This window comes from Eumetopias jubatus, unplaced genomic scaffold, assembly GCF_037043125.1.
Source record: "Eumetopias jubatus isolate StellerSeaLion01/CBP00866 unplaced genomic scaffold, mEumJub1_p1.0 scaffold_13, whole genome shotgun sequence".
Classification (NCBI taxonomy): Eukaryota; Metazoa; Chordata; class Mammalia; order Carnivora; family Otariidae; genus Eumetopias; species Eumetopias jubatus.
The window spans coordinates 73,957,966-73,981,858 of record NW_028274819.1 but is presented as its reverse complement, the minus strand read 5'-3'; the positions used below and the strand labels follow the sequence as shown (position 1 = coordinate 73,981,858).

The window sequence follows — 23,893 nt, the reverse complement described above, 5'->3', positions numbered from 1 at the left end:
CTCTTTCTCACCTTCCAAGTGGTAGAGGCTACCACTAAGCACATTTCAGGGGCATTGCAAAAGCCAATGGTACCAGGGGAGCCCCCAAAGTTACTACCAGACATCCGATGCTCTGAACCATCTGCTGGCACGTAGACTGATGCCTGGTGACACTTTTGTTCACTTATGACAATGGAGGTCTTCCTGTTCTCAACTACGACAGCCTCTTCCTAAACCACGGCCAATGATATTTGAAGCACAGAGGTAGAAAACGGTCTAGCGAGACTTCACTCTCCTGAAACTGTGGCCAACATGAGATAAATACAATGCAATTCTGCTCATCTGGTGATGCAAGAGAACAGATTAACGAATGGCCTTGTTCCCCTTCTGCTTCAGACATGCCAAGAACACACAACCATCTAAGAATGCAGTACCCAAGGCATATAACAAACCGAGAGGCTGATCATTCTGTGGAATGCCATCAGCACTCACTGCTGAATAAATTAGATCAAATGAGAACGCATTCTAAATTGTGAAATGGCAGAATTATTCTAGGCTTGTAACTCACAAAGAGAACAAGTTGAACAGGCACCACAGTTATTCATGCTGAAATTGGCAGGAGTAACCAGTTTTTCCCCAGCACATCAGGAAAAGAAAGTTTGGTATTTTTCAATTGGAAATGTTCTAAAGCAAAGATGTCACTGCGAAAATATTAAAACACAAGCCAAATTTATCTAAGTAAGTGTATTCTTTGGATATTTTTAAAGCCCAGTTGAGAGAGGGTAATGGGTTTTGTTCTCCTGCTGAGAAAATTGTGCTTTTATTATATGCAGCTTTGTCAACCATGTTTCCAAGAAAGAAAATCACCTAAGCCCATGTGTTGTATTTCTCATAGGCCAAGAGGTAGCAGAGAAATACAAAACTGATGTAATGTTTTAAAAAGGCGAAATTAGAAAAGACAAGCTAAAGTTAAGATAAGATTCTATGAAAGGAACTACATTTTATTTTGCAATGGAAAGCCAACATGCCAGGACTTGACAAAGCGGAAATCATCTAGAAGGTCTAACTTTCCTTTTTTTTTTTTTAAGATTTTATTTATTTATTTGAGAGAGAAAAGTAGAGAGAGAGAGAGCATGATCAGGGTGAGGGACAGAGGGAGAAGCGGACTCCCCGCGGAACAGGGAGACCAATGCGGGACTCGATCACAGGACCCCGGGATCATGACCTGAGCTGAAGGCAGACACTTAACCAACTGAGCCAGCCAGGCACCCCTCCCCTCTTTTTCTTTCTTTTTTAAAGACTGTATTTATTTATTTATTTGAGAAAGAGCGCACACACGTGGGGAAGGAGCAGAGGGAGAGGGACAAACAGAGCTCAAAGCCCAACTCAGGAGCCCACGACCCTGAGATCATAACCTGAGCTGAAATCAAGAGTCAGACGCTTAACTGACTGAGCCACCCAGGTGTCCCTAGAAGGTCCAACTTTCTAATCAACTTCAAGTATCCTGTATTGGCCAGATCCCCAAACCCAAGGAGTCTCTCTTGTTCACTAGTTTCCAGGGCAGTCTTGGTTTCCTAAGACGTCTTAGTGAATTGAAGCATGGAGAATGAATAGCTCTCCCAGCTTTTTTTTTTTTTTTATAGATTTTTATTTATTTATTCATGAGAGACAGAGAGAGAGGCAGAGAGAGAAGCAGGTTCCCAAGGACCAGGGAGCCTGATGCGGGACTCGATCCCAGGACTCTGGGATCATGACCTGAGCCGAAGGCAGATGCCCAACCATCTGAGCCACCCAGGCGCCCCCCAGCTTGTTTTTAAATCAGTGAATTTTGCAAAGCCTAAGGGTAGAAGACAAGGAGAAATGACAAAGATAGGCAATAGTATTCCAACACACAGAACAAAGAATCGTAAGAAGTGAGCATCACTAACTGAGCAGTCACTCATCAAAGAAGCATGCATGCAAGGGCATCATCAGATCTTCTCACACAAAATGCAAGGCAGACAGAGAAGGCAGGTGTGGTGTCATCTATTTCTACAGTGACCACTGAAAGGACAATGGATGCCGACATTACCAGCAGACACACAGATCCCACAGTGTCAGGGAGACTGGACCAAGAAAATGGCATCTCCCTCACAACCAGCCACACCTTCACCTCAGTGTATTAAGAACATTTATTTAGTCTTCAGCACGTTTAAGCTCCTGGGTCAGAAATTTCCCTCTACTGGCTGTCAACATAAATGGAAATAATGTTCTTGGCAACAAGTCCAATGATTATATAGAAAAGTGTCTTAAACTTTCAACTTTGTGCTATTCAGCAAACCCACCCGATACTATTTCTTTCACGGCTTTTAGTTCAAGAGGGAAAAGAGCAATTCTAGACATTCAGTGGAGTATGAAGGGGCCTCTTATGGCAAGATACAGCATGGGGAAGGCCAACTCAGATGGAGGAAACTGGCAGAAAGGAACCCTTCCTCCATCCCGCTACCCACAGAAACTTAAACACAAGAAGGTGCTGAGACAGACAGGAAGTTGGAGAAAAATGTGGCCCCATTTGACAGTTACTGTCTACATATTCTAGGGCTAGCTGAGCAAGGAATCATGGTGGATTAAAAAGAACAACTGAGACAAAAGTCAATACACACAAATACTAATAACTACTATTTGCTAAACACCTACTATGTTCTTATACATACAGTAACCACTTTACCATTACAATCAATAGCATGAAAGACAGATACTTTTCTCCCTTCTTGCACAGATGAGCACAAGCCATCATGCTCACTGACTGGCCTGTTGCCACAACAAATGTGCTTTCAAACACAGAAGGGCTCCTTTGTTGACATAAAAAATTGCATAGATTCCCACTGGGACTGTTGGACTCTTACTGTGTTAAGAAAACACAAGAAGATAAAACAACAGATTTTGAATTTTAGTCCCTATTACAGCTAAGTACATTAAGAAACAAAAAGAAATGCATTTATGTGGGAATCATTAGAGTTACTGAGTCTCCAGACAATGGCCGGTACCTATATGGATCTAAGATCTAACAATCTCCAGTCCCCCACGAATCCAACGACAATACATTCAATATACCACCCTATACTCTGCTACTTCTCAGGTAAATTCTCATAAAGGAAAAGAACATGTAGGGGCTAAAATATCCATTCATTCTGTCCCGCAGAAAGAGACAAAGACCTCAACACAACACCAGCGTAAGTTTTGGTCTTTGTAACTTTGGAGAAATATGGAAAATTTGGGGAAAGCCCAGACAAGGGCAATGAAAATGATGAAAGTGTTGGAAGTAAGAGAAGAGGCTGAAGAATAAGGATTAATTAGCCTGAGGAAGAAAAGAGAGTGGGGAACTTAATATTCTCCTTGATATATATAGCAAAGGCATAAAAAATATGATCACCATGAGTCACTATTCCACAAGAACGAAAAGAGAGGAAAGAGCATTGTGGAAAAGCATGACGAATCTAGATTAAATATAAGATAAATCTTTCATTCTAAGAGTTGGCGGCACTAAACTTGGAGGCAGCTTAAGGGACTATGCAAACTTCGCTTTTGGCTCCTCTTGCCCAATTTAATGCCACCTTCCCCAAGAACCCCTTTATTTTCTCTTTCTATGCTGAACAGAACAAATACTTCTCAAATTTTAGTGGGCATCAGCATCCCCTGATGGCACTTAACAAAATACAGATTCCTGGACCCCAGCCCAGAACAGCTTCCCGTGGGGCCCGTGAAACTGCATATCCAGCAAGTGGTATGTCTGCAGACACATTTTCAGAAGCAATGACCGAGACACCATCGCTCCCTACACTTACTTCTCATAAAAATGCATCTGTATTTCTCAGGGCATTTGTCACTGTTCCTATACCACAGCATTTTATGTACTTTCCTAGTAGATATGGGTCTTTTTCAACCTTGACGTCTCTATGGTGCCTAACACAATGCCAGTAACACGCAGGGCTCAAGAAAGACCATCATTAACGTGTTCCCTTAGAAGTGGGTCATTCCAACTTGCCCACATGTTTGCCCTGACTTTATCATTTTTATTTCTTTATCCTGTTTCCTTGCCTAAGTGACTCCATAGCTTGAAGACCTGCTGCTGATCGATGCACATGAAATTGTCACATGTACCAACTGTACCTAATGTTCAAAATTAAGGAAAAAAAATCTGGTGTGATGTATGAAAATTTCCTTCCCATAAGGTTTATTTTTCCTCATTAGAGTAGAATTTTGGCTTATGTTCCCAAGACTATATTCCAGGAAAATGGCAGGAAAAGAGCCGTATTTTTTATTTATTGTTTATTTTGCCTGATTCTGGCAGGGAGGCCGGCAAGGTCAATGAGCAAATAAAGGACCTGGCATGTCTGAAATCACGCTGGGTGCAGCTGAAGTCTGAGCCAGAAACTGATCTGGAAAATTATGCAGTAAAACTCACCTCTCCTTCCCATCAGCTACCAAGCTTACTTATTGGCTAAGAACTAAAAGCAAAAAAATAAAGAAAAATGACACAAGAATTTACACAATAGCAAAAACAAGGATCCCCTAATGAAAAAGAAAAATGGGGGAATGTCTCTTGGGCTTCAGGTTAACTCAAGGCTACTCAACAAAGGTAAACGTCAGACTGTATGCCCAGCTCTGAGACATCACCATCCCTCAGATACCTCCAAAGCATGGTGAGAACTCCACTCTCCCACCAAACTAGTGCCAGAGGGATTATTCACATACACACACACACACACAGACACACACAGACACACACACACACACACACACACACACACACACCATTAAAAAAAAATTCAAGTACGACAAACTTTTAAAAGACCAGATATTGGAATTCTCATGCAGGTGAGGAAGCCAGGTCAGTTAACAGTACAAAGGATTTTTGGATTTGTGGAATCCCACACCTGCAGCACATCTGATGATTAAAAAAGAAATCACTGACCACCTTCCACAGAGCAGGTATAGTCATAAGGCGAAAAGATCCTCAAGAAAGATAATCTATAAAGTGGACCTTTTAAAAATTATTATTATTCTCTACTTCCTTTTTTTAAAAAAAGATTTTATTTATTTATTTGAGTGAGAGAGAGAACACAAGCAGGGGGAATGGCAGGCAGAGGGAGAAATAGGCTCCCCGGTAAGTGGGGAGCTGGATGAGGGGCTTGATCCCAGGACGCTGGGATTATGACCTGAGCCAAAGGCAGACGCTTAACCGACTGAGCCACCCAGACGCCCCTATTCCCTACTTCCTGACCCTTGTTTATTCCATGTAATTTTTTTTCTTTTCCTAGAGGCAAACAATGCACGCTCTTTGTTACCTCTTCTTACCAAGGAGGAGATAAACCAACGCTTCAGCACGATTTAACATTCAGAAAGATTATGCCCATTCCACTACACTCTCTATTCAGGAAAATTAAAGATCTGGTATCCCAACTGACGGTATAAAATGCTGTCTGAGGCTGGCAAAACACAAAAGAAAATAAAAACTACGAGGACACTTCATCTGGAAACTACCACAAGGAGCGATTCTAAGCCGTAAGCACTACCCAGCACTCACACTGGCTCATAACTGTGAAATATGGTCATTATCTTACGGAACTGATCTAATTTTGTACTCAGTGCCCTAAAATAAAGGGTTTCTTCTGAATACCAGATACGAGGACTGGGACCCAAAAAAAAAAGGATAATAATTTGACAGCATTTTAAAGCACAGCTTACTTTCCTCCCTCCTGACACACTAAATAGCACCAACTGACAGCTACTTCACAGGCTGAATGAATGAAAGAAGGTGCATGTGCTGAGCTGAGGAAAAGCCACAGATAAACTGTAGCAGAGGACTGATATTAGCTCATGAGAGGGCTTAATACACAGGACACAAACAGTATATTTAACGAAAAACTACAAAGGTATTAGAAGGCAGCTGGGAAAACACATGATGAAATTCTTTCTCCAACACAAAGGAAAGGAGAAAAAATAGGCTTATCTCTTTAAAAGTGTCAGGGTTCAGATGGTAGTGTATACATTATATATATGTACATATATATATATGAATACCTCGTTAATTCAGGTTAATAAAGAAAGCAAATATACTGTAGTGACATTTACTAACACCCATGCTCAAATCATGAATAAGAATTATATATAACACTTGGTCAGAGGAATTTAATTTGAAATACCACAAAAAGAAAGCCCAGAGAAGATGCAGAATCTTTTCTCATGAGACTTATTTGCAGTGCAGGAAATAAAAACAACACTTCCACACATAATGTTTAATTCATTAACAGTTGACAGGATTATTAAAGAAAAATATTTAAAGACGAGCATAATTTTAAAATGGAATTTTGCTGAAAATTATTCCATTTTATTTTCTCATCAAAGAGATCCCTTAGCCTAATCCCATAATTTGAAAGAATGGAATTAAGGTCACTCTCTCATTTACTCGAGTCATTAAAAATACCTTCCATGGCATCATGATTCCATAATTTCCTTTGGAGTTAATGTGCTTGCTAATCCTCTCATTTTCTCAACATCACCACTTACTCAGATAGTCACACATTCCATATTGGATCCATGCTTCTGAACAGTTTCTGCTCTTCTGGACTATGATCCACTAACCACTGAGAGGGACCTCAACACCAAAATGTGCCTGCAAACCCAGAACCCAGCCTTCCCAAACAAAGGACAAAATCGGAGTGCGCATAACAGGGTAAAGGAGAAGGCAGAGGGCTGGCGCTTGGGGAGTGGTCACTATGGGCCCTTGCCGAGGTCTTCCATACACTCATTTAATTCACTGTCATCTCCCAACTCAGGCTGTGATTATCGTGATCTCATGGTATTTGTGGTTAGGGGAAATAAGACTCCGGGAGCCTATACAACTGGCCAGAGTCCAAAGAGCTACACAGACAAGAACTGCAGTTCAAACCTGAACATATCTCACTGCTGAGGACTGAATTGGGTCCCCCAAATTCCTTTGTTGAAGTCCTCATCTACAGTGTGACTGCATTTGGAGACACAGCCTCTAAGGAAGTAATTAAGATTAAGTGAGATCATCAGGGTGGGGCCCTGATCTAATGGTGCTGGTGTCCAAATGAGATGTGAGAGCTCGCTCTCTCTGTCTCTCTGTCTCTCTGTGCTTAGAAAAAAGGTCATGTGAGGACTAATCAACAATCTACAAGCCAAGAAGGGAGCTCTCACCAGAAACTCAATCCTGCTGAAACCTTGATCTTGACTTTCCAGTTTTGGGAACTGTGAAAAAATAAATGTCTGTTGTTTAAGCCCACAGTCTGTGACGTTTCCTTACAGCAGCCCAAGCTGACTAAGACAACCATTCAAAAGCTCTTCCCTGCCACCTTGCCTCCTGGGTTCAAAAGGTTCATTCCTCCTCGATTTCTGCAATAACGGCCTCCTTCTGATCCTCCTGGTCTTTCATTGTCTCCTTATTAGCTGCATCCATATGAATAAAATGTATGATTCTGCAGGAGGCTCATCATAATTTAACAGGAATTAATGTCCTCTTATTATAAAGGACCCTACAAGCCACTGCATAACAGTCAGCAACAACTGGAATTAATTCGTGTCAGATGAACATCAAGAAAAATCCATTTATGACCCCAAAGTCATGAAATTTAGCATAATTACACATGCTCTTGTTTGGGTAATTTTTTCTCTCCTCATTAAATTAGGTGCCTACATTAGATTTCAATCTGATCAGTCCTGACTTGTTATGTCTCTAATCAAGGGCATTTCCTCTCAAATCAACCAAGGATTATGCAGGCAAGCTACACCAAACATAGGAACGAAAGCTAAGATACAAGCACTGAAAAACTTAAAAGATAGCACATTGCTGACATCGGGGGAATTTATTCTTAATATTTATTCATGCTTTATGTCAATAAATATTTATTGAGTACCTACTATGTGCTAGGCAGAGTTTTGGAGACATATGAATAACAACGTGTAAGCGTTATTTCTTCTCGCCCCTGCATCTCCATATCCCACACTTGATATTTGTTCCATCACCAACGGGGAATGAATGAACACATTTTCTCAAAAAATATCCCTTACGTGTTACTAGCCAATCTCCATCACCTCTTTCTCTCTCAAACACCCGATCTACTTCTCTTCCTCTCTTGAAATATCTCCCAAATAATTTTTCTATCAAATAACATCACCTGGCTTAAGCCTGAACAGAGACAGTACCCATGAGACTGGTCTCTGGCAGCTAGAATAATTGTCAACTTCAAAAAGTTTAGCCTTCCATAGCCCCTTTCTCTGCTTGTCTCCATGAGTCGATCCCAAGGTCATGTGACAATGTGATGAAGACACAGAGGCCTCTCCAGGCTCTGCAGGGTGCTCAGGTAAAAGGCACAAGCCTGCAGAAGTCTGCTGCTGCCTCTGTGGATGCATCTATGTAATCCCCGTTTGATGTTTCAGTCACTTAGATTCTAGAGGCACACGGAACCAGCACACGGGAGATCTACTATGATGTGCTATTTCTGGTTCCTGGAAAGGGGCTGAAATCAAAGTGTTCCTCCAGGCCAGGCTCACACGGAGCACATGTTTGGAAGGACTCCACGTAAGTTATCTTTCCTTTTGGAAACAATTCTGGAAGTCTGCGGCAGCCTGTACAGCTTTCAGGCCAGCAAATTAATCAGGTTCACAAAGCAAGGAAATCAGATTATGTTTGGGGAAATGAGATGCTGTTCTCTTGCTTACTCTAATGTCAGAGGCACTAGGGTCCTTATTTGAGAAAGGGAACCATTAGTTACAAAGGAATTTGTAAGGATTCCTTAGGTGTTAAAAATACAATTAGAAAGGAAGTGTATAAACTGCTACTAAAATGTGCTTTTATCAGAGACTAGGGTAACACAAGGAAACCAGGAATAAAATAGTTCCAGTTTTCTAGACTACTAACTCCTAAAATGGTTTATTTCTCAAGGAACAAGACAATCTCCATAGAAATATTAAGACGAAGTCATTCTATGGTCATAGGATGTATGGCTCAAGTGGTAAGAGAATCCTTTTAAGATTCTACTGCTGCCGAATTAAAAACCAAAAATGGAGTTCATAGCAGAGACTATGAAGGATCTATAAGCAGCACTATATAAATCAAGCAATATGCACTCATGAACCAAGGGAATGAACCTTTCTTTTTTTAGCTTTTACAATAACAAGGCATATTTCAAATTTCAAGAATATTTCTTGAAATATTCAAACTTTTGAAATGTTAATATGTTTAACTAAGAAACTGGGAGAAGTCCCAAGCGAAAAAGAACAAACTGCCACTGGTCAGAGCAAATTTTAAATCTCTGCAAACTACCTAAGGATAAAACATTTCTAGCCACTCCCATTCCCTACTTTCTTTACCCCTCCAATATAGACTTTTTCTAAAAGTTCTCCATCTGTTGAGTGGATCTTAATGTATCAATGGGAGCCTCATGCTGATGCCATCCTTAGATACCACTCCAAAGAATATTTGATGAGCTCACGTTATATAGCAAGTGCTTGCCAAATAATAGATAGACCTCTTCGGTTGGATAAGGTCTTGAGAGAGGCTGGCCACAATGTATTTCATATTACAGCAGGTACTGTGCCCAACAATGCTCCCAGGTGCACCCCCTGCTTCTCTAGAGCATCATGAGGACGCATCAGGAAGACACCCACCATAAGGAAAACAGGAAAGTTCTGCTTGGGGAGAAATGGCCACGAGGAAAAACACAGAAAGGGGCAGTGAATAAGAGATGTTTGGGAACAACTTGCAAGCCAGCCAACTTCATGTACCTGCCATATTGGGTTCTGATGCCATGACCCACACACAGTGGGGTCAGGCTCTGACCAAACACAGATGGAAGACCTCCAACATCCACCAAGCACTTAGTGAGAAATAGTGCTAAGGATTTAACAAAGATGGATCACCTACTCTGAGTTATCCAGGGTAGTTTACATGAGATTACATTCTCTCAGCTCTTTGTTATTCTTCCTCTTGCCTGACAAAATGAATCACTCCTTCTTCTGGGCCTCCCATCCCTGGTCATATACCCCACCGGTATAGCACCTGTCACAGTGTATTTTATTTAGACACATCTGTCTTTCGAGTTGCAAAGCTCCTTAAAAGCAGGAACCAAGTCCTTTTAATATTTGTACTTTGGATGGCAGCACAGGGACTGGCATAGAAGAGATGATCCATATTTGTTGAATGAAGGAAGGACTGAATAAATTCACAGATGAAAGTTTCATTACCTTTATTTGTTTTTCTTTATAGTATAAAATCTGTAACAAACTTATTTTCCACAACTCCTCAATACAAACCTTTCTCTCCACCTGGAGCAGACTGAGCAGGACCTACAAATGCCCACCCTAGGCTTTGAACAGTTCTGTGGCCCTGACCTAGAGCACCCTTATAAATCAACTCTACCTCTGCAAATGGAAACACTAAATTTTAGGTCTAATTCAAATCTCACTCCTTTATTCTATCTTCCTAGACCACATTCCCCACTTTCATCTCTAAACTCCTACTGTACTTATGGTCTGTAATATCTACAAGACAATCACATATTATAATGCTTTGTATTTAACTTGCTTTGTCTGGGAGCCTTCTCTGCATTCCAAAGGGCAACCCTTCTTTTTATGGAAGGAGACGGAGTAAGACTGGTTCAGGGAAACCCAGTTCATCAGTGAGGAACTGAGGAATGGAATAATTTAAGAAGACACCAAGGGTGGAAATTTAGAGACTGTATAAAATGAAAAGAAGAAACAAAAACCCAAAAAGGAGATCAATGTAATGAGACATCTTGCTCAGCGATCATAGTCTTTTTCCACTTGTTGCCATTACTGCTTTCAGTGTCCCCCATCCTTACCTTTTCTTGTCTCTCTTCAGAGACAGAGTAGTGGGTAAGAGCTCAGGTTCTGGAGGAGGCCAGCTGAAACCACACTGCTACCAATTAATAGCTACATGACTGAGCAAACCACCTAACTAACTAGAACATCATGGGAAGGCATGATGCTCTTTTCTTTTCTTCCATCTGTTAATCAGTTTTTTTAATTGACATATTTCTTAACGTTGAACTATCTGCTAGGAGAAATCCTGTTTGGACATACTGTTTTGTTTTGTTTTGTTTCCAGTTACACTGTTGGATTCAGTCACTAATATTTTGTTTAGAATTTTCACATTTATATTTACAAATGAGAAATGCCTGTACTTTTCTTATTCTGTGCTCATCCAGTTTTGGTAAAAAGGTTAACCTTATAAAACAAATTGTGGGGGCACTGGGTGGCTCAGTCAGTTAAGTATCCAACTCTTGATTTCAGCTCAAGACATGATCTCAGGGTCCTGGGATCAAGCCCCACATCGGACTCTGTGCTCAGCAGGGAGTCTGCTTGAGATTCTCCCTCTCCTCCTTCCTTTGCCCCTCCCCTGCTTGCAGCATGCACTCTCTCTCTCTCTCTCTCTTTCTGTTTGGAAAAAAAAAAGCAAATTGTATACTTTCCTTCACTTCCCTCCACCCTCCCTTTGTTCATTTCCTGGAAGACTGAATAAAATATGATTTATGTATATCTTGAAAGTATGGTAAACTTGCATGTAAAACATGGGTCTGGTAACTTGTTAATGAAGGAGGCAAGGTTGGAGGTGGGAAGAGACTGGAAGAGTTTTGACTTCTGATTCTACTTCCTGATGTTCTCACCACCCTAACCTGCTTCAAGATTTTCACTCACATTGGGGTGCCTGGGTGGCTCAGTCAGTTAAGCATCTGCCTTCGGCTCAGGTCATGATCTCGGGGTCCTGGGGTTGAGCTCTGCATCAGGCTCTATGCTCAGCAAGGAATCTGCTTCTGTCTCTGTGCTCTCCCCCTCTCTCTCTCCAATAATTAAATAAAATCTTAAAAAAAAAAGATTTTTCTCTCACTGTCTTTGGTTTCCTGCAGTTTGAATGTGACATATGTAGGTACACATTTTTGATATCTTGTTCATTTGTTGGTTTGGTTGGTTGTAATTTGGTATTTAACCTGCTTAGTATTCTCTGAGTTTCCTGGATCTATGGTTTTGTGTCTGTCATTAATTTTGGAAATTTCTCAACCATTATTACTTCAAATATTTCTGTCCTGTTCTCTTTCTTCTTCTCTTAAAAGATATGTTACATCTTTTATACTGTCCCATAGATTTTGGACATTCTGACTATCTTTTTTTTTCTAATTTTTTTTCTCTTTACATTTCAGTTTTAGAAGTTTTATTGAATTATTTTCAGATTCAGTGATTCCTTTTGGCTATGTTTCATGTTTCTGAGTCTATCAAAGGCATTCTTTATTTCTGTTACTGCCTGTTTTATTCCTATCATTTCCTTTTGACTCTTCCTTAGAGTTTCTACCTCTCTGCTTATATTATACACATGAACTTGCATGTTGTCTACTTTTTCATCAGAACCTTTAACATATTAACCATAATTATTTTAAAATCTCTGATCATTGGAGAATCTGTGTCATATCTGGGTCTGGTTCTGATGCCTGCTCTGTCTCTTCAAAAGGTGTGTGTGTGTGTGTGTGTGTGTGTGTGTGTGATTTTATTTTCTTGCCTTTCAGCATGACTTGTAATTTCTCATTGAAAGCCAGACACATTGTATAGTATAATATGTACTGAAGTAAACAAGCACCTTTAGTGAGAGAATTATATTAACCTGGCTAGGAGATGAGCTGCATTTAATGCTTGTTGTGGCTATAGGGTTCTGACACTTCAAATTCCTAGAGTGGGCTTCTTTGTTCCTCCCCCTCTTGGCTTTGGGGATTGCTTTGTTTCTGCTTCTCAGACACTGTCTGTGTTGCGCTGTTTTTCAGCTACAGTCCACTGTTATTACTATTGGAGGCTTGTTAGAGTGGCAGAATGGTGTGGGGAACGGGGTGTTCTCAAATCTTCTAATTAAGTCCTAGTCTTAGAGGCCTGTGTCTCGGGGTGTGACTTTCAGAAGTGTTTTGTTCCCCTCCAGGAGCAGAGCTTTCTTTCTATCCTGCCCCCAGGAAAGAGTAACATTTCCTGGCTATAATATTCTCAGTATATTTCCTTGAGACTCTCTCCCCTGTTGACAATAGCTTCTATTTATTGATTTTCCCCTTAGGTAAGACAGGAAGGCTGGAGGCAGCTCCAGTGGGGTGAGTTCTATTTCCTCAGCTGGGATAAGGTTTCAGAATTGCCCTCTGGACAAGTTATTTCCCCTGGAGATGAGAGCTTTGTTAGGGAGAAGAATCTGAGAAGGTTTCATGACCAGAGCCATGAGGGGAGTTTTCTTGGACCCTCTCCCTGAGCACCTGGTGGGATTCCAGGCATAAAGCTTGTGAAAGTGTAGTGACCCACTTAGACCACTGTCCCCAGGAGGTTTTTCAATCTCCCACTTGTCTGCATTCAGCATCCAGTAATTTCCCCAAAATTCCAGTTAAAAACTGCCTCCCAGTTATGGCATCTGGTGGTTTCTATGCCAGGTAACCAAATCTCAAAAATACCAATTTTTCCAGTTTCGCCTGGTATTTTGTTGTTGTAATGTTGGGAGTAACAACTTCCACATGTTAGAGCTAGAGCTAGAAATCTTTTTCTATCAGGATTTCTATTTCTTCTTGGGTCAATTTTAGTAATCTATATATTTTCAAGACTTTTGTCCATTTCATTTAGATATAAAAAATTCTATGCGGGGGCGCCTGGGTGGCTCAGTCTGTTAAGTGTCCAACTCTTGATTTCAGCTCAGGTCATGACCTTAGGGTTGTATGAGATGGAGCCCCATGTCAGGCTCCAAGCTGGGCATGGAGCCTGCTTAAGATTCTCTCTCTCTCCCTCTGCCACCCCCGGGCCCCCCCCAGCTAGAAATAATTTTTAAAAATTCTATGTAGTTTCACTGAACAGATTAAAAGGAACTGCTTGCAATTTCCCACTCACTTTTACTTTGTTTTTACTATATTTAATGTACCAAGTACCTTTTCATATTTCCTTCTTAATTCTCACTATAAGCCTGGAAAGTAAGGATTATAACCTCCATTTTTTAAAAGAGAAAACTGAAGATCAGAGAAGACATGGTTCAAATTCAGAACTATTGTCCTAAACTAGTATTTTCAAACTGCCATGAAATCAATTTAGTGAGACACAATCAACATTTTTTAATGAGAGAATGGAATAGACATTGAGGCATCATTTAAAGGTTAGTATCTGTTATGAATTGAATTGTGATCCCCAAAATGGTATGGGGGCTAATTGAGGGTATCCCCCACTGAGTACCTCAGAACGTGACCTTATTTGGATTTAATGCCATTCCAGAGGTAGTCAAGTTAAAATGCAGAGAAAGTCAATTATATGGTTTCACTTATTTGTGGAACATAAGGAATAGCGTGGAGGACATTAGGAGAAGGAAGGGAAAAATGAAGGGGGGGAATCGGAGGGAGAGATGAACCATGAGAGACTATGGACTCTGAGAAACAAACTGAGGGTTTTAGAGGGGGATGGGTTAGCCTGGTGATGGGTATTAAGGAGGGCATGTATTGCATGGAGCACTGGGTGTTATATGCAAACAATGAATCACGGAACACTACATAAAAAACTAATGACATACTGCATGGTGATGTAATATAATTTAAAAAAAGGAAAAAAAAGTTAAAAAATAAATTAAAAAGTAAAAAATAAAAAGTTTTCCAGAGCAGGCAAAAAAATAAAATAAAATAAAATAGTTACTAGGGTGAGCCTTAATCTCATATGACTGGTGTCCTTATAAAGAAAGGGAAATCTGACACAAGGGCGGATCAGCACAGAGAGAAGATGATGAGAAGACATGAGGGAGAAGACCGCCATGAACTGGAGTGATGCATCTACAAGCCACAAAACACCAGAAGATAGGCAGAAGCAAGCAAAGAGTCTCCCCTGGAGTCATCAGAGAGAATACAGCCCAAGCCAGCCTTGATTTCAGACTTCTGACGTCCAGCACCGTGAGACAATAAATTGCTATTATTTTAAGCCACTCAGTTTTTGGCACACTGTTAGAGCAGCCCTAGGAAACTAATACAGTATTGTTTTGTGAAAGTCTCTGCAGAGTGGGTGTGGACGAAGGTGCGGGTGTGTATGCCGGGTCACAAGGTAAACTTCATTCCTACTGTGGATTGTAGTCAGAAGCAGTCTGCGAAACAGTGTTCTGTAACACAGGCAAATCCGCCACTAAAATCTATCCTGGCCATCCCCTTAAGACAGGAGGCAGGCAAAACAAAATATTCTGGGCAAAGAAAAGAGAGGTGGGGTGTTTGCGGGGTGGGGGATGGAGGGCAGTTCCCGAACAAAACGCGCTTTTCTGGGAGGAAGGGTGGAAAGAGCGGCACAATTAGACAGACTAGCTGGTGATCAGGAAACACACTGTGTGAGACAACAAAAGTAGCCCTTTGGGGGCAGGTTTTTGGGGGGGAGGAAAGATTTTAGCCAATCCACTTTGCATAAGTAAGATGATTTAACCCAGCCCAAGCTTCAAAAGAAACTATGTGAGGCGTGTTAATGATATTGGGAATTCTATCCAGACAGAGAGAAAAATCAGGGTAATGGAAAAGCAGACCTTAAGGGACCCATGGGCTGTTGACAGCAGACGGCAGAAGATTGCTTAATATTCTTACACAATTAAACTAATTCCCTTTAAGCTTCCTTCACATACCATAAACAAGATCTCCCCATCCCTCAGAAATTAACTTTCAACATATGGGCAAATGTATTGTTGAATGCCCAAATCCCCAAAAATCCTAGTTAATTTTTTTTTTTTTAAGAGAAACCAAACCAACAAGCCCTTTGTTAGCGGTGTTACCCTTGCTACTGGAATGCATATTGTGACATAAGGTATGGGACACAAAATTCCTGTAAGCGAGGATCATATGATATCATTAATTAAAGAAAAACTGCATTATTAGCAAATCTCATTTATTTGTCAACGTGTGTAGCCAATAAAGGTGTCAAAGGGACAACAACATGAAACCGAATGGCTTATTCTGTTACTAAGAACAGGATGCTGAGATGAAGAATGCAGGCACCATTTTCTCATGCTGCAGGTTCTCATCTAAGCATGGGATTTCCACAAGTTCCCCTGGTTGTTGGTTCTGGGCTAGGAGAGGGAGCCAATTCATACCGCACCCCAATACCCAGTCCTCACTGGCGATAAACCACTCCGTGCCCTATCCCTGCATGTGAACTGCCTCTCCCCTTGCCAGGTTGAATGAGAACACACAGCTGGGCTTTTAAATTCTGCCCCTCTGGCCCATATAACATACTTGTCTATGAGATAGCAAGGTGGCAAAGCAAGAGGGGTGACAAGGGTTTGGATAAGTAAACAAACCACTCATGTTCCAACACTCTCCTCAGTAACTCCAGTGTCTCCAGTTCCTCAGAAATAAAGTGGATTTGTGATCATCCTCGTGTCACAGAGTTTTTGAGAATTAAATGAGATTGTAACTGTAAAGTGCATGGCTTCTGGATGTGCTTTGTTCCCCTGGGATTTATTACATGCAACTCTAGTTTAAACTTACCCCTGTATGTGAGGGAAGTTAGCATCCGTTTCTTTTATAAACACTGACAGTGTCTCCAGTGTGCTGGGGACTGATTACATGTCAGGGTGGGATGGCTGTCAGGGAAGGGGGACAGGGGAGGCTACAAAGGTGAAAAAGCTAGCTTCTCTGGGCTGCCCAGGCATGACACCTAAAGGGAGAGACACCAGGGCAGTATATACTACAGTACAGTTGGTTAAATATTACCACTGAAGGAGGAACAGGAGTCAAGGATGCCCCGGACTAGAGAAGGTGATGCTGAATCTGGGTCATAAAGATGCAAAGTAAGGAGGAAAAAGAAGGCATGAATAAAGGGCATCTTTGTAGGACAGTGAGAAATGTGGTAAAGTGGGCATCCAGGACTCTCAGCAAGCAATGGTAAGGTGTAAAGCTAGCATCAAAGGCCTGGGCCTACTTGCATAGAGCCTTGCTTTCTAAATACTAATGAGCAAAAAGGTGTCCATACATACAAGAGAACTGACAGTCAGTCAGACAGGCTGCAATGTTCCAACAAATATTTGCCGAGCACCCACGATATGATAGGTGGGACTCCACGTGCTCACTAATGTCAATACTACCAAACAGTTCAAGAATGTCTTTAAGCTCTAAATCTTATTTAAAAAAAAAGACAAAACAAGAAGTTGGTAAAGGACAAAAAGGGGCTAGATCTAGAGAAATTATAAAGAAAAAGTATTTAGTACTATTGACAATATTTTTATTAATAGCATTAAACTAAAAAAATTGTTACTTATACCACTCTCGACTGGTTTTAGAAAGGATTTGGGCTTCAGTCATGCATCCAGCAAATATTCAATACCTTCCACACCCTTCTAGCCAATGAGTGTTCCAGAAAAACAAAACACAAGCATCCATGCTCTAATGGGAGTTGAATTCTAGAGATATATTTATTTATTGTGTTTTAATTTTAAAAATTGGGGAAAAGTAGAAAAATACTAAAAAAAAATTTTTTATGACTCTTAAAGATTCCAATAGCCAAATAAATAAATAAAGAGTCCTACAGCCTTCAACTGTATAGGTAGTTACAAATACTCCATGGCATATATATTAAAAAATAAAACATTTTTTTTCCAATTCTTGCAGATTGTCCAAGAAACTCTGGAAGGACTGTCCATCGAATCCTAGTGAAAAAGTTTTCTGCTTTAATTCTTTTTACGTGTAGATCATTCAATAAAAGTTTTAAGTGTTTATAATCTGTTGGTGACTTAACCATATTGTAATAATGCCTCCCCAAATGAGTCTTATCTGTCAATGTTATTCTTTCATTGAGTGACTTTTTGGGGACCTCCTCAGCCCAATGCTATATGGGTTTCTAGGAGTGGAAGGCAAGAAAATATGTAGCCCATACCCTTAACATTGTTTTTAGGAGGAAGATGGGGTGGAAAATAAAACATACACATCCAAAACACCTAGAAAGCAACCAAGAGGAATTCTTGAAATACTGCAAGGTAATAAGTCAGTAGCACATAAAATTTATGCGTTAATGCCGATGGAAAGTGGAATCTTCCCCAACTGGAAGTTAAGAAATGCTCTTCTGGGGATCCCAGGGTGGCTCAGTCGTTTAGCATCTGCCTTCGGCTCAGGTCATGATTCCGGGGTCCTGGGATCGAGCCCCACATCAGGCTCCATGCTTGGTGGGAAGCTTGCTTCTCCCTCTCTCACTCCCCCTGCTTGTGCTCCTGCTCTCACTATCTCTCTCTCTGTCAAATTAATAAATAAAATCTTAAAAAAAAAAAAAGAAAGAAATGTTCTTCTGCCACTTAGCAAAACACGGCTTCCAAGCAAAGTCCTTCAATGCTATTCTGTTGAATGATGCTTCCCACTACAACGGGCCCGTAGATTAGGGCCTTGGAAAAATACTGCACTATTTGTAATTAATTAATCCACTAATTACATTGTCAATTATTGTAGATCAGAAATAAATTCAACATTATCTTTAAAACCTATTATTTCTGAAATCAAAATGGCAAGGCATCCCCCCCACCACCCCACCCAAGGATCTAAGCCAAGTGCAAGCTGTGTGCTTCTCCCGCCCAAGATGTCGGTCACTGATCTACGATGCCTCACCCCTAAGAGGCTTGGGGACACGGGTATTACTGGTGATGAGCACACATAGTTTGGGTGGTTTGGTAGGTGAAATCCTGGCAAGAGAGTCTCGAAGCATCAGCAGATGCTGCCATGCACAGACATCCAAATGCTGGTTGCGCTGATGCCCCATGTTTCCCTGTGAAGACAGCAACACCTCTTCCCTGAGAGGCTGGTGGCAAAACAGAACCCTCGCCGAGCCCCACAGACAAACACACACGAGTGTGAACATGCACGCGCATGCACACACACGCCCGGTCAGGTGAGCTCTGCATCCCAGTGGTCTCTTTCATCTGTCTCTTGTGGTATAAACCCAGCTGGAAAGAACTATCCTGTTCTTCACCAACACAGCTCTGAGATTTCAGTTCCATGCAGACAACAGGAAGTCACCACCAGCCTTCCACCGAACTCACAGTCAAAGAAAAGATGGCCTGCTGGCAACGGAGGGCTGGGATCAGAACCCCCGGGTCTCCCTGGCAGCCCTTGGCACTCCGAGGTCCCAAAAGATCAGGTCACAGATTGCTCAGATTCATCCTCATCAGACTCATTCATTAGGTCAACAAATATTTATTGATCACTCTCTGGGCCAGGAGGGGCGGAGGCTTCACAACCTCAAAATAGCTGAGGGGTGCTGTGGAACATTCTCCTTCCATATCTGCCACACCGACTTCATTTTCATTCCACCTTTACTGAGCAATGACAATCTGGCCCTAGACCGAGCCTGGAAACACAATACCAAGCAAGACGGATGTGGTCCCTGACTTTAGTGAAGGAGTTATCCAGAGAAGCCGGCCAACACTGTGCAGTGGGCATCATCTACAGTAGGGTAGAGGCTGGTGTAAAAATACTGTGAGTGTGTGTGTGTGTGTGTGTGTGTGTGTGTGTGTGGCAGGGGGCAGGGGAAGGCAGCACACTGAGTCTCAAAGATAAACTGTGGTTACACAGTTGACTAGGGAGAAACAGAACCGAGGCAGGGAGAACAGCTTTAGAGTCAGAAATTTGTTCTGGCTCATCAAATGCTCTAAGCCTTAGCTTTCTGTTTCTTAAATAGGAAAATAATAATACTCAATGAGAAAATGTGAGTGAAGAACTTAGGACTCAATAATTGATAGTCATCATTGTCATTACTACTGTTGTTATTAAAACAACAATAATAGCAACATCTGCTGATGCTTAGAGGTAAAAAAACATATGGAACATTCTGGAAAATTAACATGGTTCAATTTGGCTGGAATATAATGTATGTGTGAGAGGGAGAGAAAGGAAGAGAGAGAAGGGGGAAGGAAGGAGAAAGAGTAGGATTATCTGATGGTAGAAGTCTGAGTTATTTCTGACTTGAGCAGGATGTTGAAAGTCAATGGAATGGACACAGCTGGGTCTTCCATGGAACCATCCCCGCTCCACTGGACAGCAGTGTAACTTCTGTGTACTGTGTATTCCTTGTCTATGGAAAGAGTACTAGCACACTTGTCCCGTCAATCTCAAAGACGGTTGATGTTAAGGGATCCCATTCCTAACCCTGAGGTGCCAAGGAAAACTCCAGAAAGGACAGGTACAAGTACAAGAAAAGGCAACCACTGTCATGCTCATTTAGATAAATCTCCAAGTTGCAGTGAGTAAATGATCTAAAAGCACAAAACTGCTGAGCTGTCTGTTTTGAATGTCAAACACTTTCATAGTCCACACTTGTCATTAACTGAACGAGAACTAGACAAATTAATGAACTGACAGAATACGGATCTGAACCACATACAAATAATCAGAACTTACAGGTAAGCATTCAAATTGTCCTCCACTGGAACTAAGTTTCTCTGAAGAAGCAAGAAGAGAAAACAACACACTCAGATCTTTCACAAAGCACAGATCCAGAAACTAAGAAAGTCCAGATAAAGAGCTATATGCCCACAGCCTTGGGGCCAAAGCTTATGTGTGACCTGCACTGATCTCACTTTTCAGTCAAAATAGAAATGAGGAGAATGAGGGGCCACACAACCTGGTAATAACCAGAGCAGAACAACTTCTGGGGGACAGGAGTGTTGGGAACTCACATTCACTTGCAACATTACAGGAACACACTGGGATCTTCAATGGTCTGTCCCCTTGGAGGAGAGTCTGGAGTCTGACTACTTGTGAGTCAAGCATTACCAAGGGTGGTGGAGGGGTTGAGAACTCCTTGATAGAGTTGGAAAGGTGTAAGATTTTGTCTCATGCAGACAAATCCAGAATTCCAATCTGCTGGGTTCTACCTCTTCCTAGAAATGCAGCCTTAGGCCAATTACATAAGCTCTGGAGTTGTTTTTGAATATCAAGTGAGTCTTACATCTCCATAAAATGTTTAGTAAAGGGTTTCATCAGGCCATTATAAAGATCAAAGGACAACCAAAATCCAGCCTCAATGACTCCCCAGTGCCCACAAGCTGAAGTCTGAACTCTAACCTCATATTCAAGACTCCCTATGCCAGATTCTAGCCCCAACCTATAACTATAGGATTTAAATACTTCCACAGCACTAATTGTGCTTTTTGACGGCCATGCCTCCAACAGCCTTGCTCTGTTCTACCTCCTCACAAGCTCCCCTTAACTCTTCAGCCCTTCGGGCTCCTACCCATTCTGCAAGGTCCTGCTTTTTTGTCTCTCCTGCTCCCAGGAGCCATCATAGAGTATTCCTCACTTCTCTTTTTGAAATACAATCCGTCCTCCCCAGGTAAGAATTAGGTCTCCTTTGTGAGGTTTTGACTATCTTGGGTCTTAAAAGAGGGAATGTCCAAACTTGGTGGTTCAAATCAAACCTCAGGGAATCTCAGGACACAGGGAGGAAATATGGTTCTAGTGGAGGACCGATAAACAGCATGCATTTGAGCCATTAGTGAAGGCCTGAGAAGCAGTGGTGAGCAGCCCCCGGGGCTCTATGATGCACATGACAAATGGTGCCCATTCCAAAGGTGAAAGAGGTTTGGGCTTGGCTCCCAGAAATGGCCATGGTTGGCACTTGGCACACTCTCCACACTTGGCTCTGCTTCCTTCTTTGTGGGCTGGTCTAGGTCCAGCCCCATCACTGCAGACTCCAGACCCCTCCTCCCTGCTCAAGACCCAACTCACTCTCCTCCTCCACAAGCTCAAGGAGCATCAGCCAGTCTTGGGAGGACTTAGTGGGGAAGGAAAGTTCCTAAATCTCCATCCAGCCTCTTTCCAGTCTATTTTCAAGGCATAAATGCTAGGGCTAGCTTTTCACAGACCTTCATCTTTTATTCTCAGGGGACTTTTCTTCTCCCAACAAAACTTGGCTCTTAAGATCAGAAACTTTGCTTTTAAAACTGTCATTTTTGATGTGGACTTCAAAAGCTTATTTTGGAAGTAAAAAAAAAAAAAAAGCATTTTTTTCCTTTGCTTTATTTGCTTTTCTATGGACATGCCTCCTGCTTACTCTGCTCCCTGCCTAGAATGCTCCTAATTTTCCACAAGGCAATGTGAAGACCACCAGCTGGTCAGAAAGACCAGACATTAGACAGTGTGAGAAAAAGAAAAACTCCCAAGTTTAATATCTCAGGGTGTTACACTGCTGTAATCCCATAGTATTTAAGAGAATAAGCACTGGAAACAAACAGACCTGACATTTATTCTGACACTTACTAATATGTGATCATTGGCATTTAACTTCTCAGTGCTGATTTCATCATCAGGAGAAGAGAAAAGTAATAGTAGTCACTTCTAACTGCTGCTGTGAAGTGTAAATTATTATAAAGTGCTTCACCAAGACTGTCACATCCATAACACTCAATAAATAGTAGTTTTTATTATGTACCATGCCATTTAACAATTGAGCATGTTCTGCCTTGAGGTATATCTAATATCATGAATCTTTATTATTTAAATCTATTTTTATTTTACTTCCCTTGCATGTAAGCCTTCTCTCCTAAGCTAGACTTTAAGTTCATTCACTATTTTCTCATTTGTGAAATAAGAATAGGAATAACCTGCTTTGTGAAGTTGTAAGCATTAATGAGGGTGGTTATGAGTGTTCAGTCCAATTTTAGGACAGGGTACAGCAGCCATTACTCTTATATCCCTTATGCAAAAACCAAGTGTCGAAGAAACACATCTATGAGTTTGGACCAATGCAAGGAAAGAGGCAGACCTAAGAGATACTGACAGTACCCCCACCTAGTGACTTGGCCATTTCATAATGCTTTGGATGACTTCCTGCTACATCTCTGGGCCTGAGGTTTTTTCTGGAACTAAAGAAGATCATTGTGCCCACATCATGGCAGACTCAATGTGCCAGGCAATTAATCTCCCCCATCCCCAGCAGCCCCCAACTAATGATTGAATGAACATGGCACCCAAATACCTCAACTCCCTCGCCCCTTGAACAGAATAATTCTGAAATGTTTCATACTATTTCCCAGAGTTTCTCTTCACAATCAGCCCTAGTTATTCACTGTGGTCAATGGGTAATAACGTCCTTTATTGGCTACCTGCCTTTCTTGAATTTCTTCCCTCTCCCCACCAGCACTCTTTGCTCCCCTCAAATAACCTCCCTGACTTCAGATTCTGGGAAACCCAAGCCAAGACAGTAGAGGCTCCTATGTGTGTTGGCCCACTGTTCATAGAGCTTCCACAAGGATAGTCCCACACCTCTCTTTGAGGATGGTGATGCCACAGAATGGGGTGGTTTAGTGAAAAGAGGCTAAGAATTAAAGCCAGAAGATCTAGATTTGGTCTTGTCTTTCACGTAACTAGCTGTGTCATCTTTATGCTACGGACTGACTGTGTCCTCCTGAAATTCATATGCTGACACCCTAATCCCCAATGGGATGGTATCTGCAGATGGGACGTTGGGAGATAATTAGGTTCTGAGGGTGGAGCTGCCATAATGGGAATGGGTGTTAGTGGTATAAAACACAGGAGAAAGCTTTCTTCCTGTTTCTCACCTTCCCTGACGCTGCCATGTGAGAACACACAGAGAAGACAAACCAGAAAAGGGGCTCTCACCAGAACCCGATCATCCTGGATGCTGATCTCAGATTTCCAGCTTCCAGAATGGTGAGAAAATAAACTTCTCTTGTTGAAGCCACCCAGTCTATGGTATTTTGCTTTGAGAGCCCAAATGAAGACACCTTGAGAAAAGTTTTCAACCCTCTGAATTTTAATTTTCTTATCTATAAAAATGGGACTAATAATAATAATAACATCTGTGCCACAGTGCCAATCTGAGAATAAGATGAAAAATTTCATGTGTTACTATGCACTTGCTGGGCATGACAGGG

General features: G+C 41.5%; 1 protein-coding gene across 3 annotated transcripts in view; it reads right to left on the bottom strand.

The window, feature by feature from the left end:
- Positions 1-23,893, bottom strand: part of FAT3 (FAT atypical cadherin 3) — a 499,470-nt gene that overhangs the window by 442,555 nt on the left and 33,022 nt on the right. The gene's annotated exons all lie outside the window — the stretch shown is intronic.